General features: G+C 39.7%; 1 pseudogene; it reads left to right on the top strand.

Annotated features, from left to right (window-relative positions):
- The first annotated feature begins 1,292 nt into the window (after positions 1 to 1,292).
- Positions 1,293 to 2,712, top strand: LOC101445698 (solute carrier family 15 member 4 pseudogene; annotated as a pseudogene).
- Positions 2,713 to 14,267: the final 11,555 nt, after the last annotated feature.

Genomic DNA, 14,267 nt, shown 5'->3' with positions numbered 1-14,267 from the left:
CTAAAAGTTTTGGAACAAGACAAGGATGCCCACTGTCATGACTGTTATTCAGCTGTAAGCTCTAACCAGAACAGTTAAGCAAGAAACAAAGAGAAATAAAATGTATCCACATAGAAAAAGAAGAAATAAAAATTTAATGAGTTGCAGAAGACAAGATTCTATACAGAAAAAGTCCCAAAAGATTTCCAACAAAGCTAATAGAACAATTAAAGGAATTCAGCAAAGCAGTGGGATACAAAATCAACATGTAGAATTCAGTAGTGTTTCTATTCAGTAATAATGAGCAACCTGAGTAGGAAATCAAGAGAAAATTATATTTGCAAGAGGAAGTAAAATAATCAAGTATCTAGGAATAAATTTACCCAAACATGCAAAGTACTTGATATACACAAAAAACTACAAAACCTGGCAAAAACAAATCACAGAAGGCCTAAATAAATGGAAGGACATTCTGTGTTCATGAATTGGAGGACTAAATATTGCTAAGCTGCCAGTTCTACTCAGAACCATTTGCAGAAACAATGCAATCCCAATTGAAATTTCAACAGCCTATTTTGCAGAAATAGAAAACACTAATAATCCAATTTATTTGGATTGGCAAGGGATCCCAAATAGACAAAACTTGAACAGGAGGAATTAACTTGGATGACTCTGAAATCCTGACTTTATAGCTTATTACATAGCTAAATTGGTCAAAACAGCATAAAACTCTCACAGTGATAGATATATTGAGCAATGGAATGGAATGGAATGTTTGGAAATAGACACATCTATGGAAAATTGATTTTTTACAAGGTTGCCAAGTCCACTCAATTAGGAAAGAATAGTTTCTTTAAAAAGTGGTGCTGGGAGAACTGGCTATTCATATAAAAGAACAAAAGATATGACCACCATATCATACCATATTATAAAATGAAGGAGTAGATGCTTAATTTGTATATAATTTCTCTTTAGGAGGATTTTAAAGGTTTGGAAATGTTTGGCAGGGATGGTAGCACCTTATTTTGAGAGTTAATTAACAGCACTGAGTTATGTAGATGAAAGTTGTTAAAAGGAGAAACCTGGAGCATAACACAGTGAATTTTATTTTAGATGGTGGACTATAGTCAATAGTACAGGTATAAGAATGTTCTCTCATGAATTTTAACAAATGTGCAAAACTAATACAAGCTGTTAGTAACAGGGCGGCATATGGGAAAAGAACACATGATGTAAACCGGACAACAGTTAATAGCACTGATTTTTTTTCTTTGTTTTTAATGGAGCTTTCGAATACATATTACATTAAAAATATGGGGGGAGCATGGAGGGTCCCCGTGGTGAGTGGTGCCACTGCTGGGCGCTGGCGGGCGCGGGGCTCAACCGGCGTCATTGACCTTCATGGCCCGCGTGCGGATTGCACCCCCTTGCTGCTGCCGGAGCTTGTGGAACGCGCCACCTTCTACGGCTTCACAATGGACCTGGTACTGTCCCTGAATGGGTGCCATTCAGCTGGGAGGGCGCACAGGCCAGCCAGGTGCTGCTGCTCCTCATGGGAATCACCTCCCTCGTGTCGCCTTGGCAGCTAACTGGTCGACATGCTGCTGGGCAAGGCTCGCGTTGCTGCTCAGCCTGGCGCTCACCTGATGGGCATGTCCGCCTTCCCCACGCTGCCTACCTTCCAGCGCTGCCCACACCCCGGGGCGCAGGCCTCTGCCGACCCCTGCACCCTGCTGGTCTTCAGCTCCTGTGCGCCCTTGCCCGGCAGCGAAGATGCCTGCCCGGCCGCCACCCAATAATGCGTGCCCACCTTAGTGGCACTGGTGCTCGTGGGCCCGGGCGTGGGCACCGTCCAGGCCAACATTTCGCCCTTCTGCACGGACCAGGTTAAAGATCGAGGTCCAGAAGTCACCGGGAGCGTTTGTAGTTGGATTTACCGGAGCATTAACTTGGGAGTGATCTTTAGGCTAGGAGATATTGCATACATTCAGTAGAACGTCAGTTTCCTTGTGGGCTACCTTATCCCCATGATCTGCATTAGCGTCTCCTTGGTGGTCTTCCTCTGTGGCCAAAGCTTTTTCACTGCCAAACCATCTGATGGGCAGCGCGTTCACTATCGTGGTCAAGATACTGGCCTTTTCTTGCTGTCCACAGAGGCGAAAGGGAGACCAGAGAAGTGGCCAAGGCATTGGAGTTGCATCAATCTTCTAAACAAAGTCTGATTGATTCATGTAAGATTTCTCGTGGAGGGTCATTCACAGAAGAGAAAGCGGAGATTGTGAAAACCCTCGTCAAGATTATCCCTGAGTTCTTGGCTTTGATTCCTTACTGGGCAGTGTATTGTCAAATGCAGGCAAAATATGTTTTATAGTCTTCATTTGAGGATTCCAGAAATTTCAAGTACTTCACCCACTCCTCATACCTGTCCAGCAGCCAGGCTGACCATGTTCAGTGCAGAGCTGCTATATCTGTTGATCCCATTAAATGATAAGCTGGTCGACCCCATCCTGAGGAGGCATGGCTTACTGCCATCATCCTTTAAAAGAATCCCCATTGCAATATTCTTTGAACAGTGCTCGACCTTTGCTGCAGGAATTTTGGGAAGCAAATAGCTGGACATTGTTAAAGAGAAAACTGTCAATCAGGACATCAGGAATGTCGTTTTATCACGCTGCTCATCTGCAGATCTGGTGGCAGACTCCACCATATGTGCTCTTTGGAGTCAGTGAGTAGCAAATCTGTTGGAGGAGAAATGCAGGTCTGAAGTGAGCACTTTCTTATCATTGGAGTCCTTCTGACCCTCCTGTAACTCTTTGCTTTGCAAAAGAAAATTCACAAATGGAGGTTACAGAAGTGTGGGCTACTGCACACAGAATGGTTGACAAACCAGGTTTTTAAACAAATCTCATTCCCAAAACACGTATGACCATTTTTTTAAAAAATTTTTTTAAAGATTTATTTATTTCTCTTCCCTCCCCCGCTACCCCGGTTGTGTGTTCTCTATGTCTATTTGCTGCATTGTTGTCAGCGGCATGGAAATCTGTGTTTCTTTTTGTTGCATCATCTTGCTGTGTCAGCTCTCCATGTGTGAGGCGACACTCTGGGCAGGCTGCACTTTTTTCATGCTGGGCAGCTCTCCTTACGGGGCGCACTCCTAGCGCTTGGGGCTCCTCTATGTGGGGGACACTCCTGTGTGGCAGGGCACTCCTTGCGCCCATCAGTACTACGCATGGACCAGCAGCACACGGGTCAAGGAGGCCCGGGGTTTGAACCACAGGCCTCCCATGTGGTAAACGGATGACCTAACCACTGGGCCAAGTCTGCCACCAGGTAAATTGATAAACATCTACCCATAGCAAGGAATGAGAAAAAATATGGATAAATATTGTAAGAATTAAGTGTAAAGGTTATATTATGCTTTCTTTCATAAGCCATAAACCTTGCCAGGTGTTTTGGTACACAGTCACACTAAATACTTTATTTGCTGCTTCAAAAGTTTTTTGGAAGTATTGACATTACATTTTTTTTTTAAAGAAAAGTATGTGACTCCGGGTCTATCTCAAGCTAGTCAACAACTTAAAGGATGTCTTAAAAAGTAATTGTTAAAGTTAAGCATCATTCTATTTTGGGTCCTGCTGACACTAAAGACTAATGATCCTAGGGGATTGTAAGGAAGATACTATTTTCATAGAAGTAGCTGGTGTAATTGAAAGTGTTAAATATGAACTTGAGCTATGTGGCTATCATCAAATTTTGTATTGTTATTTTACATATATATATATGTATATATATGGGGGCTCCAGTTTTATGAAATTATTCTGTACTTGTTGATGTAAAAAAAGAAAATATAATGGATTAATAGCATATACACCATCCCTCCCCCTCCCACACTCTACCCCATTAACATCTTTCATTAGTGTGGTGGTACATTTGTTACAATTGATATACACATATTGAAGCATTTCTACTAAGCATGGTCTATAGCTTACATTATGTTTTGCATTTTGCAGCCCACAATTTTGTGCATTTTGACAAAATCTTTGGACTGTCCATGTGCCAGTCAGTTCCTGAATCTCAGCGGTGTTGCAACACCTATTCTCAAGTTTATTGAACTCACCCAGGACAACTAACAAGGAAATGATGCTGGACAATGACCATCCCAAGGAACAGAGAGAGTCTACAACTGAAAGCAATAAAGTCCCATACATCTGCCACATGAGAACTAACCCTCTCAATTAGAGGTGGAATGGACATCATGATCCCAGAATCCTCAGGATTGGGGGATGAACAATAGACTAAAGTAGACTTTCTGTTATGCTATAGGCTTATGGTTATTCTAAAACTGGAAGAACCTTTGTCATTGATGTGGAGGAAGTGGCTACTTGAGGCTCTGAGGGAAGGGAGAGGGGAAGACATGTAATATGAGGATATTTTCAGGTCATTGGAATTGTCCTGAATGACATTGCAATGACAGATATAGGGCATTATATATCTTGTATAGCTTACAAAATGATGTGGGAGAGAGTTTAAGCTATAACATAAACTAAAATCCACACTTAGAGGCAATGCTGCAATGTGTTCATCAATTGTAACAAATGTACTACACTAATAGAGGATGTTGTTAATTTATGGGAAAGCGTGGGAGGGTTGGGGAGTGGGGCATATGCGAGTTCCCTAAATTTTAATGTAATATTCATGTAATCTAACTATCTTTTAAAAATAACAAACTAAAAATTAAAAAAAATGTATAATAGTTTGTATGTCATTGCTATACCATGCTGAACTATTCCAATGTCTCAAAAATGCCCCATATTATACCAGTTGTCCCATTTCCTTCCTCTCAGAACCTCTGGTGACCACTGTCTTTATATCAATGTTACAAGTTCTATTTCTAGAACAATAATGTCTACTAGAGCCTATATTTGCATCCCCCCTTATGTTTGTTCATACCTCTATCTAAAGGATTTGGGGATGGTGATGCCCACTCTGGTTCTGATTGAGAGGGGGCTTAGATCTCATTGGGCAGATGGATGGAATTGTATGGCTTGCAGGTGTAAATATTCTCTGATTCTTGGGATGGAGTAGTCCATCATCATTCTTTTGTTAGTTGTCCCTGGTGAGTTCAATGAACTGGAGAGTAGGTTTTGGCTGCAACTCCTTGGACATTCAGGGCTTAACAGGCATGTAAGTAGCCAGAAATTTTAATTCCCTGGGATATATATTTAATGGCTATAGTTCTAATCATAGGTTCAAATAAATGTCGCAGAAGGACCATGTGTAGGAAAATTGGAAATGAGTCTGACACATTGGCGGAGATGTACTATTTTAATAATCTTTCATCAATTGTAACAAAGGAAACAATTGTCTAAAAATTCCTAAAATTACATTAAGGAATCTCATCAGTTATAACAAATATTTCACACCAAATGTAAGGTTTTGATCATGGGGTGGTGTTTGGGAATCCTGCATTTTTTGTAAGATTGTTCTGTAAATGCACAATGTCACTGAAGAACACATTTTAAAAAATATATTAGAAACTATAAAGTGTTGCTATGGTAGATAAGAATACCTAAAAGAAAAAATAAAGAGCATACCCTGATTAACAGAAAGATTTAACTTTTCATGTGTCATAAGACTTGATGTTATGAGTTTTCTCTGAATTAATCTATAACTTTAACTGCTGCAGTGAAAGTTGCACTGGCATTTTTTCTAGAAATTGGCTAGTTTAATTTTAAAATTCATAAGGAAATGCAAAAGTCCTAAAATAGATTGTGGTGAAAATTAAATGAGAAATGCACATGAACATTGAGCAAAATTTCTACCACTTGTATTAAAATAAAATGGTCAATAAATGTCATAATTAAAATGTTGCATCTTAAAACCTTTACATTTTTGGGTTAGTACTTTTCACATTTGACTAACTTAACATCCAGGGATCTTTTTAAAATGCTGATTCTGTATCAGTTGGTCTTAGGAGTAGCCTGAGACTATGCATCCTAGCAATTAAGAATTGAATGTACATTTAAAAAACTAGAAATGAATTCAGTATTTCCATTTTTTTATTTTATGCTTTCCAAATTGTACATAATTATTTTTAGATAAAAAAATAAATAAAGATTGTTCTAAGAGAAATAAGTATCAAGCATATTCATTGTCCCAGATAGGTTAAAATATAAAAACAAAACAACCTAATTATCAGCTGTCATAAATTGGACTCTGATAATCTGTTACCACTTTCAGGGCAGTTGTCCTGGCACTGGTATTGAGGTGTCAGGAGCTGCCCATGGAGCTGGGAAAACTCAGTAAAGCAGGGGAAGAAATGGCCCACTCAGATGGTGGGAAGTCATGGGAATGAGCCAAGGCATCCCAGAGCAGCCTGTGTCCCTGGTGGAGGCTTGAGGTAAGTCCCATGCCAGGTCCTTGTGTTTCTGGGCAGAGCTGGACAGTTGGTGGGTCCCCCCACTGGTACTATCTAGCAACCCCTCACTGTACTATGGAATCCTGAGTGTTTATATTCAGACTAGTTCCTTCAAGGCAGCAGCTGCAGGACACTTGATGAGATCACACAATGACGTTGGACAATTTTCTCTGAGCAGACCATGTAGCTATTTGACCCACAGTGATATCTGCTTGTCTTAGAAGCCTTGGCTTTTGTTGGGCCAATCTCTGGGCCTAGTGCAGGGCAACCTGTCTTCCCTCACTGGACAGACTTCAAACTTTAAAAAAGTTAGGATGATGGAGGGCAAGATGGACATGGAATTAGCATTACCTAACTATAGGAGAGTGGAATTGAAGCCATTCATTCAATCTTAAGACCAGAGAATGAAAGACTTTAAAAACTTTGTATAGATCTAGAAGAGAATCATGAAGCATCAGACTTTCAAGTAAAGCTTCAATCTCCAAGGTACCAAAATTAGTTACAACAAGAAGAGATAGAGATGAGCCATTTAAAGCACAGCTCATACCGCTAAAGTGTCAGGTGCACAATTAACAGTCAGCTGCTCAGCCAATCAACTCATGGTTTCCTGCAGAAAGTTTTGAAGAGTTCAAAAATCAGCTATACCATTTAATAACTGCTATTTAAATTTTTAAGAGAAATAAAAATTTTAATGTGTAATTATTATATGTAAGCTCAGGAACCATTTTTAAAACTTTGTTTATTGCTCCCAACCAAGTACTAAATTGTATTCAGTGCCTCACGTACACTAAAGAATAAAATAAATGACTGTTGAAATTTTTTTCATCGGGATTGCTTTGAATCTGTATATCCATTTCAGTAGAACTAATATCTTTATTTTTCTATTTTTTAATGTTACATTCAAAAAATATGACTTCCCCCTACACTCCCACCTCCCTTACCCCATTCCTCCCACATCAACAATCTCTTCCATCATCATGGCACATTCATTGTATTTGGTGAATACATTTTGGAGCACTGCTGTACCACATGGCTAATGGTTTACACTGTAGTTTACACTCTCCCCCAGTCCACCCAGTGGGCCATGGCAGGACCTACAATGTCCAGCATCTGTCCCTGCAGTACCACCTAGGACAACTCCTAGTAGTGAAAATGCCCCCACATCATATCTCTTCTTCCCTCTCCCTATCCTCAGCAGCTACCATGGCCACTTTCTCCATATCAATGCTACAATTTCTTCCATTACTAATCACAGTAGTCCCATAGCAGAATATCAGTAAGTCCACTCTAATTCATACTCTATTCCTCCAGCCTGTGGACCCTGGGATGGTTATGTCTACTCCACCTCTATATCGAGAGGAGTCTTAGATTCCACAAGGATGATGCATGCAATTCTCCTGTATGACTCCCTGGTGTGGTGGTTGACATTCTTCACCTCCCTGTTTATTGGTCCAATAAACCGGAGGGTAGGAAAAGCAAGTCTGCTGAGGCTGAGGGCCTGGCTGTCACATGGACATTCCAGAGATTCAGATCTCCTGAGTATATACCAACTCCAGCACCAACTGCAAGTCTGGTAAAAGTAACAGAAGAAGCATGTATAGAAAGATCACATCTGACTCCAACTCCATCATACTCAGGAACACAAACTACAAAGTAGGGCCAACTGACATGGCACTGAACACCAGAGCCATCTGCCATGACCATAGAACCTGTAGCCCTTAGGAGAACCTTACCTGGGCTTTTATCTACTTTGGCTGTCTCTGAGACCCTGCTGAGGCATGTGTAAGCATGGCCCTCTGATGACCTTCCAACTCTTTTTTGGAGACTCATAGCCATATAAAATCATTTGTTCTTTCAATTTCCCCTTTTTATTCAAGGTCAAAAAGCACTTTTTAACACATGATATTACCTGTAGGCTGAGATATTCTGCTGGTCTGAGTTGACCCTTTTATCTTTAAAAAGGTCTTTATCTTTTTTTTTTTTAGATTTATTTATTTATTTATTTATTTATTTATTTATTTATTTATTTCCCACCCCCCTCCACCCCGGTTGTCTGTTCTCTGTGTCTATTTGCTGTATCATCTTCTTTGTCTGCTTCTGTTGTTGTCAGCAGCACGGAAATCTGTTTCTTCTTGTTGCATCATCTTGTTGTGTCAGCTTTCCCTGTGTGCATCACCATTCTTGGGCAGGCTGCACTTTCTTTCATACTGGGTGGCTCTCCTTATGGGATGCACTCCTTGTGTGTGGGGCTCCCCTACGGGGGGAAACCCTGCATGGCACGGCACTACTTGCATGCATCAGCACTGCACATGGGCCAGCTCCACATTGGTCAAGGAGGACAAGGGTTTGAACCGCAGACCTCGCATGTGGTAGATGGTCGCCCTAACCACTGCACCAAGTCCACTTCCCCTCAAGGTCTTTTTCTAGTTACATCTTCATTTGGTGCTTGGTAGCAATCCCTCAGCAGCAGGGAGGCTCATCCCCGGGAGTGATGTCCCACGCTGCAGGGAAGGTAATGCATTTACATGCTGAGTTTGGCTTCAAGACTGGCCACATTTGAACAACATGGAGGCTCTCAGGAGGTAATCTTAGGCACCCTGTGGCTCCAGGCCTAGTTCATATTTCAGGTGCACACAGGCTCATAAGCATAGTCATCAGTAATAAGGGCTCATTGTTGGACCATCCTTCTTTATTGGTCTTTGCCGTTGCTCTTGGGGAATTGTTGCTCTTCCATTGGGAAATGTGATAGAGCTCCCCTGGCCAGGAACTCAGCACTCCCTCAGTTGACATTTTTAACTGTAACCACTATGAAAATACCCAAACATTTTTATATATCCTTGATATCTTAAGGAAATTTAGTCTTTCAATATATGAACATGTAATGTTCTTCCATTTATTTAATTCTCCTTTGATTACTTTTGACAATGTATTATAATTTTCTGAATACAAGGTCTTTACATCCTGGGTTATTTATTCCTAAATATTTTATTATCTTATTCACTATTTTAAATGGTCTCTTTTCCTGACTTTCTCCTCAGGTTTCTCATTAATAATGTACAGAAACACAACTGATTTTTTTCCATATTAAACTATTTGGTATTCTAGCAATTTGCTGAGCTCATTTATTAGCTCAAGTAGCTTTATGTAGTTTTTAAAGACTTTCTGTGTAAAGAAGTATATCATCTGTGAATAGAAAAATTTTATTTCTTCCATTCAAATTTATATTTAGTATTCTTGCCTTATTGCTCAAGCTAGAGCCGCTCTCATTATATTAAACTTCATTGTTTCAGTGAGAAACCCTGTCTTCTTCCTGATCTCATCAGGAATGCTTTCAGTCTTTCAACATTGAGTACAATATTAACTGTGTATTTTTCACATATGCCCTTTATGCTGTTCAGATAATTTTGTTTCAATCCATATATTATTCAGTATTTTAATCAAGAAAACAAGCTGTATTTTGTCAAATGCCTTTTCTGCACCTATTGAGATAATAATGTGATTTTTCTATAGTTTATTAATGTAATATATCATGCTGATTGTGTGTATGTGTGTGCTAAACCACCTTTGTATGCCTCTTATAAAATCGACTTGATCCTGATGTTTAATTATTTTAATGTGTTGTTGGGTTCAATTAATGAATATTTTGCTGAGGATTTTTGGATCTGTATTCATCAGGGAAATAAGATTGTAATTTTCTTTTTATGTATTGGATGATAATTTCACTGAATGAGTTTGACAGCATTTTCTACTGTTGGATTTTTTTAAAAACAGTTTTAGTATGATTGGTATTAAATCATTATTGAATGCTTAAGAGAATTCACTTGTGAGCAATCTGTCCCAGGCCTTTTCATTTTGGTGAGATGTTTGATGACTATCTCAATTTCTTTATATGTGAATGGTATGTTGACTTCTCTTTCTATTAGGGTCAGTGTAAGTTGATCATATGTTTGTAGGAAATTTTCCTTTTCATCTACATCATCTACTTTGTTATACAGTTGTTCATACTATCTGCTGATGATCTCTTTTCATTCTGTAGTATCAGTAGTAATGTTCTCATTTTCATTTCTGATTTTATTTATTTGCATTTTTTATTTTTCCTTTGTCACTCCAACTAAAAGTTTGTCCAATTTAAAAAATCTTCCTGAAGAACCAACTTTTGGTTTTGTTCATTCTTTTTATTTTTTTATTTTTGTTCTAAATTATCATTTATTTCTGACTTGATCATTGTTATTTCATTCCTTTTTCTTGCCCTGGGAATAGTTTTTCAACAAGTTTCAACAAATTTACTAATTTCTCCTGCAATTTCTTCTTTGACCCACTGATTATTTAAAAGTTGTGCAATTTCCATAGATTTGTGCATTTTTCCTTTTTATACCTGTTGTTTACTTCCAGTTCTATAGAATTATGATGAAAGAGGGGAGAGGCGGGACAAGATGGCATCTGAGTGAGTGCACCTCAAAATATCTCCTTCAAAGAAGCAGCTGAGTAGGGTTGGAGTCCTGCTGGACAGGGCTGTTGCAGGTGCTTGAAGGGCAGGAGGTGTCAGGACTTCGAATCAGTGGGACAGTGTCAGAGGAGATTCTTACAAGAGGGAGAATTTTGGGTCTCTTTCCCAGAGGTTGGGGTTTTGAGTGGGACTCTTCCCCCCTGGGGCTGGTGGCCCGACAGTGGAGATTCCTGAAGACTTTGCTGTGCTGGGGAATTTCCAAGCCCTGAGCAGGCTGTTTCGGGGGCCTGCAGGGTGGAGGGTATCTGGAAGTTGATATGGTGAGACAGTGATGGAGGAGATTCTTGTGAGAGGTGGAATTTTGGGTTTCTGACTAGGCGGTCAGAGGTTCTGGCTGGAGCCCCTCCCCCTAGGGTTGGTGGCTGGGCCCCGGTGATCCCTGGGATCTTTGTTGTGTGGGGTGTTCCCAAAACCTGAGTGGGCTGTTTTGGGGGACTTGCAGGGCAGGAAGTGTCTGGATGTCAATTTGTTGAGACAGTGACAGAAGAGATTCTTGCAAGAGGTGGAACTTGCGGTTTCTGACACAGAGGTCAGAAGTCCTAGGTGGAACCCCTCCCCCTAGGGCTCTTGGTCCATGTGCAGCGGTCCCTGAAATTTTTGTAGTGCAGTGGCATCCCCAGAGGGCTGTTTCCAGGGCTTCCAGGGCAGGAGGTGTCTGGATGTCAATTTGGTGAGACAGTGACAGAAGAGATTCTTGTAAAGGTGGAATTTTGGGTTTCTGACACAGAGGTCAGAGGTTGTGGGCGGGATCCCTCCCCCTAGGGCTGGTGCCCAGCTGTGGGGACCCCTGAAGGCTGTGTTGTGCTGTGGTGCTCCCAGGCCCCCTGTTAACTGGAAGCATGGTTCCCAGGTCTGAGTTCCCTAAACACTGGTGGCCCACATGCCAGAGACTCACACACCTTGAGTCTGCAGTGTCACAGACTTCCCATCGCTGAATCCACCATGCCCTGAAGTGCATCTGAGGACTTTTATTACCCTAGACCTCAGCACTTGTGTTTTTTTTTTATTTTATTTTTACTTTTTTTTCTTGTCTTGGTTGCTAATATTGTATTGTCTTCTGGTCTTTTCTCCTGTTTTATATCGCAAAGTCCTTCTTCATTTATTTAGTTTTTTTTATCCTTTTCTTTTTCTTGCTTGTTCCCCCCCCCCCCTTTTCTTTTCTCAACTGTTTTTTCTCTTCTCTTTCTTTTCTCTCTCTTTTTCTTCTTATTTTATTTTATTTTCTTTATATAATAGGTGCTGCAGGGAGTGCTTCACACTTGCTGTGTTTCCTCATCCACCATTTCCTCTTTATGTATGAATTGATTTTGGCCACCAACACTATCCCCTTTCCCCCACATCTTGTCATCTTCCATCATGTACTGTTTCTCTTACATTCCACCTCCCTTTCTTTGGACCCCAAATTGTCTGACTTTTAATTTCTAATACCTTTCTTCTGTTTTCTTTCTTTTATCCACTCTTGATATTATTGTCTTTCTCTTCTCTTTCCCTCTCTCATGAAAACATTGGCTTTTTAATTCATACTATATTCCTCCCCATATTCAGTTGACTGTCTCATTATAGGTACACTACTTACTGCTATACCCCTACACAACTAACATGAGTTTAATACCCATTCTCCCAGATCTCACATTGTTGCTCTTTTAATATTTATTACCAATACTACTTTATACATTTTCTTTTCTTACTCATTTTGCTTTCCCTGGCACTAATATTTTCCTTCAAAGTGAACTTAGCCAGCAACAAGAAAATAGAATAAGAAGAACAAAGTGACAAAGAGAAGACATAACACTTATGCACAAACAATAACTAATAAATCCCCAAGAATAGACAAAGAAGCTGAGGAACTGATTAAACCCATCAAGAATAAAAGATGACCAGACTACAACGAAAAACAACAAAACAAACCAATAATCAGGAAAACATGGCTGAATCCAATGAACAAATTAAAAACCAGGAAGGGGAGCATAACATTGGACAAGAACTTAAAGATCTCAAAACATATATTAGAGGCCAATTTAATGAAGTAAAGGAAGAGATTAACAATATGAAGGAAACATTTGGAGAGGAAATTACAGACATATGCAAAAAGATAACAGATATGATGGAGATGAACACCACATTTCAAGAAATCAAAAATATACTCTCAGCAAATAGCAGCTGATTAGAAGTGGCAGAGGAGAGAATTAGTGATGTGGAAGAAAGTACATCTGAAATCACACAGATAGTAGAAGTGATCGACAAAAAGATAGAAAAAATCCAACTAGGACTTAGGGACCTGCATGACAATGTAAAATGCACAAACTTATGTATTATAAGTATCCCAGAAGGAGAAGAGAAGGGGGAGGGGACAAAAGGGGTATTGGAGGAAATAATGGCTGAAAACTTCCCAAATCTACAGAGAGAGGGATGTACATGTCCAGGAAGCACAACGCCCCCAAACATCATAAATCCCCACAGGCACACCCCAAGACATATACTTGTCAAACTATCCAATGCTCAAGACAAAGAGAAAATTCTAAAAGGAGCAAGATAAAAGAAAATCATCACATATAAGGGAGTCTCCATTAGATTAAGTGCTGATTTCTCATCTGAAATCATGGAGACAAAAAGGCAGTGGTATGATATAGTCAAGGTACTAAAAGAAAACAAATTCCAACCAAGAATACTCTACCCAGCTAAACTAGCAATCAAAAATGATGGAGAGTTCAAAATATTCACAGATAAACAGAAATTAAAAGAGGATGCTCAAAAGAACCCTGCCCTTTAAGAAATACTAAAAGGAGATCTGCAGGAAGAAAGAAAAAAACAGGACAGAGTTGGAGGAGAGTGTAAGAGCAATAAAAAAGAAAAGGAAAAACAAACAAAATATGACAAACACAAGTCCAATCAAAATAAGGCTAACATAAATAATTCCTTGAAAGTAATAACAATGAATGTCAACGGATTAAACTCACCTGTCAAAAGATTCAGACTGGGAGACTGAATAAGGAAATATGACGCATCCATTGGCTGTCGACAAGAAACACATCTTAGACCCAGGGATACATGGAGGTTGAAAGTGAAAGGCTGGAAAACAACCTCACAAGCAATAATAACCAAAAAATGGCAGGAGTAGCTATATTAATATAAAAAACAAATATACTTTAAATGTGAAACAATTGTGAGTGACAAAGAAGGATACTACATATTTGTGAAAGGACAATCTTTCAAGGAAAACGAACAATCATAAATATTTATGCTTCTAACAAGGGTGCCAACAAATACGTGAGGCAAACACTGGAAAATCTAAGTGAAAGAATAGATGCCTCTACAATTATAATGGGAGACTTTCATACACCACTATCAACTTTGGACAGAACA

The sequence above is a fragment of the Dasypus novemcinctus genome, chromosome 19 (genome assembly GCF_030445035.2).
Source record: "Dasypus novemcinctus isolate mDasNov1 chromosome 19, mDasNov1.1.hap2, whole genome shotgun sequence".
Classification (NCBI taxonomy): Eukaryota; Metazoa; Chordata; class Mammalia; order Cingulata; family Dasypodidae; genus Dasypus; species Dasypus novemcinctus.
The sequence above is the reverse complement of the archived record's forward strand: the minus strand, read 5'-3'. Positions and strand labels throughout refer to the sequence as shown.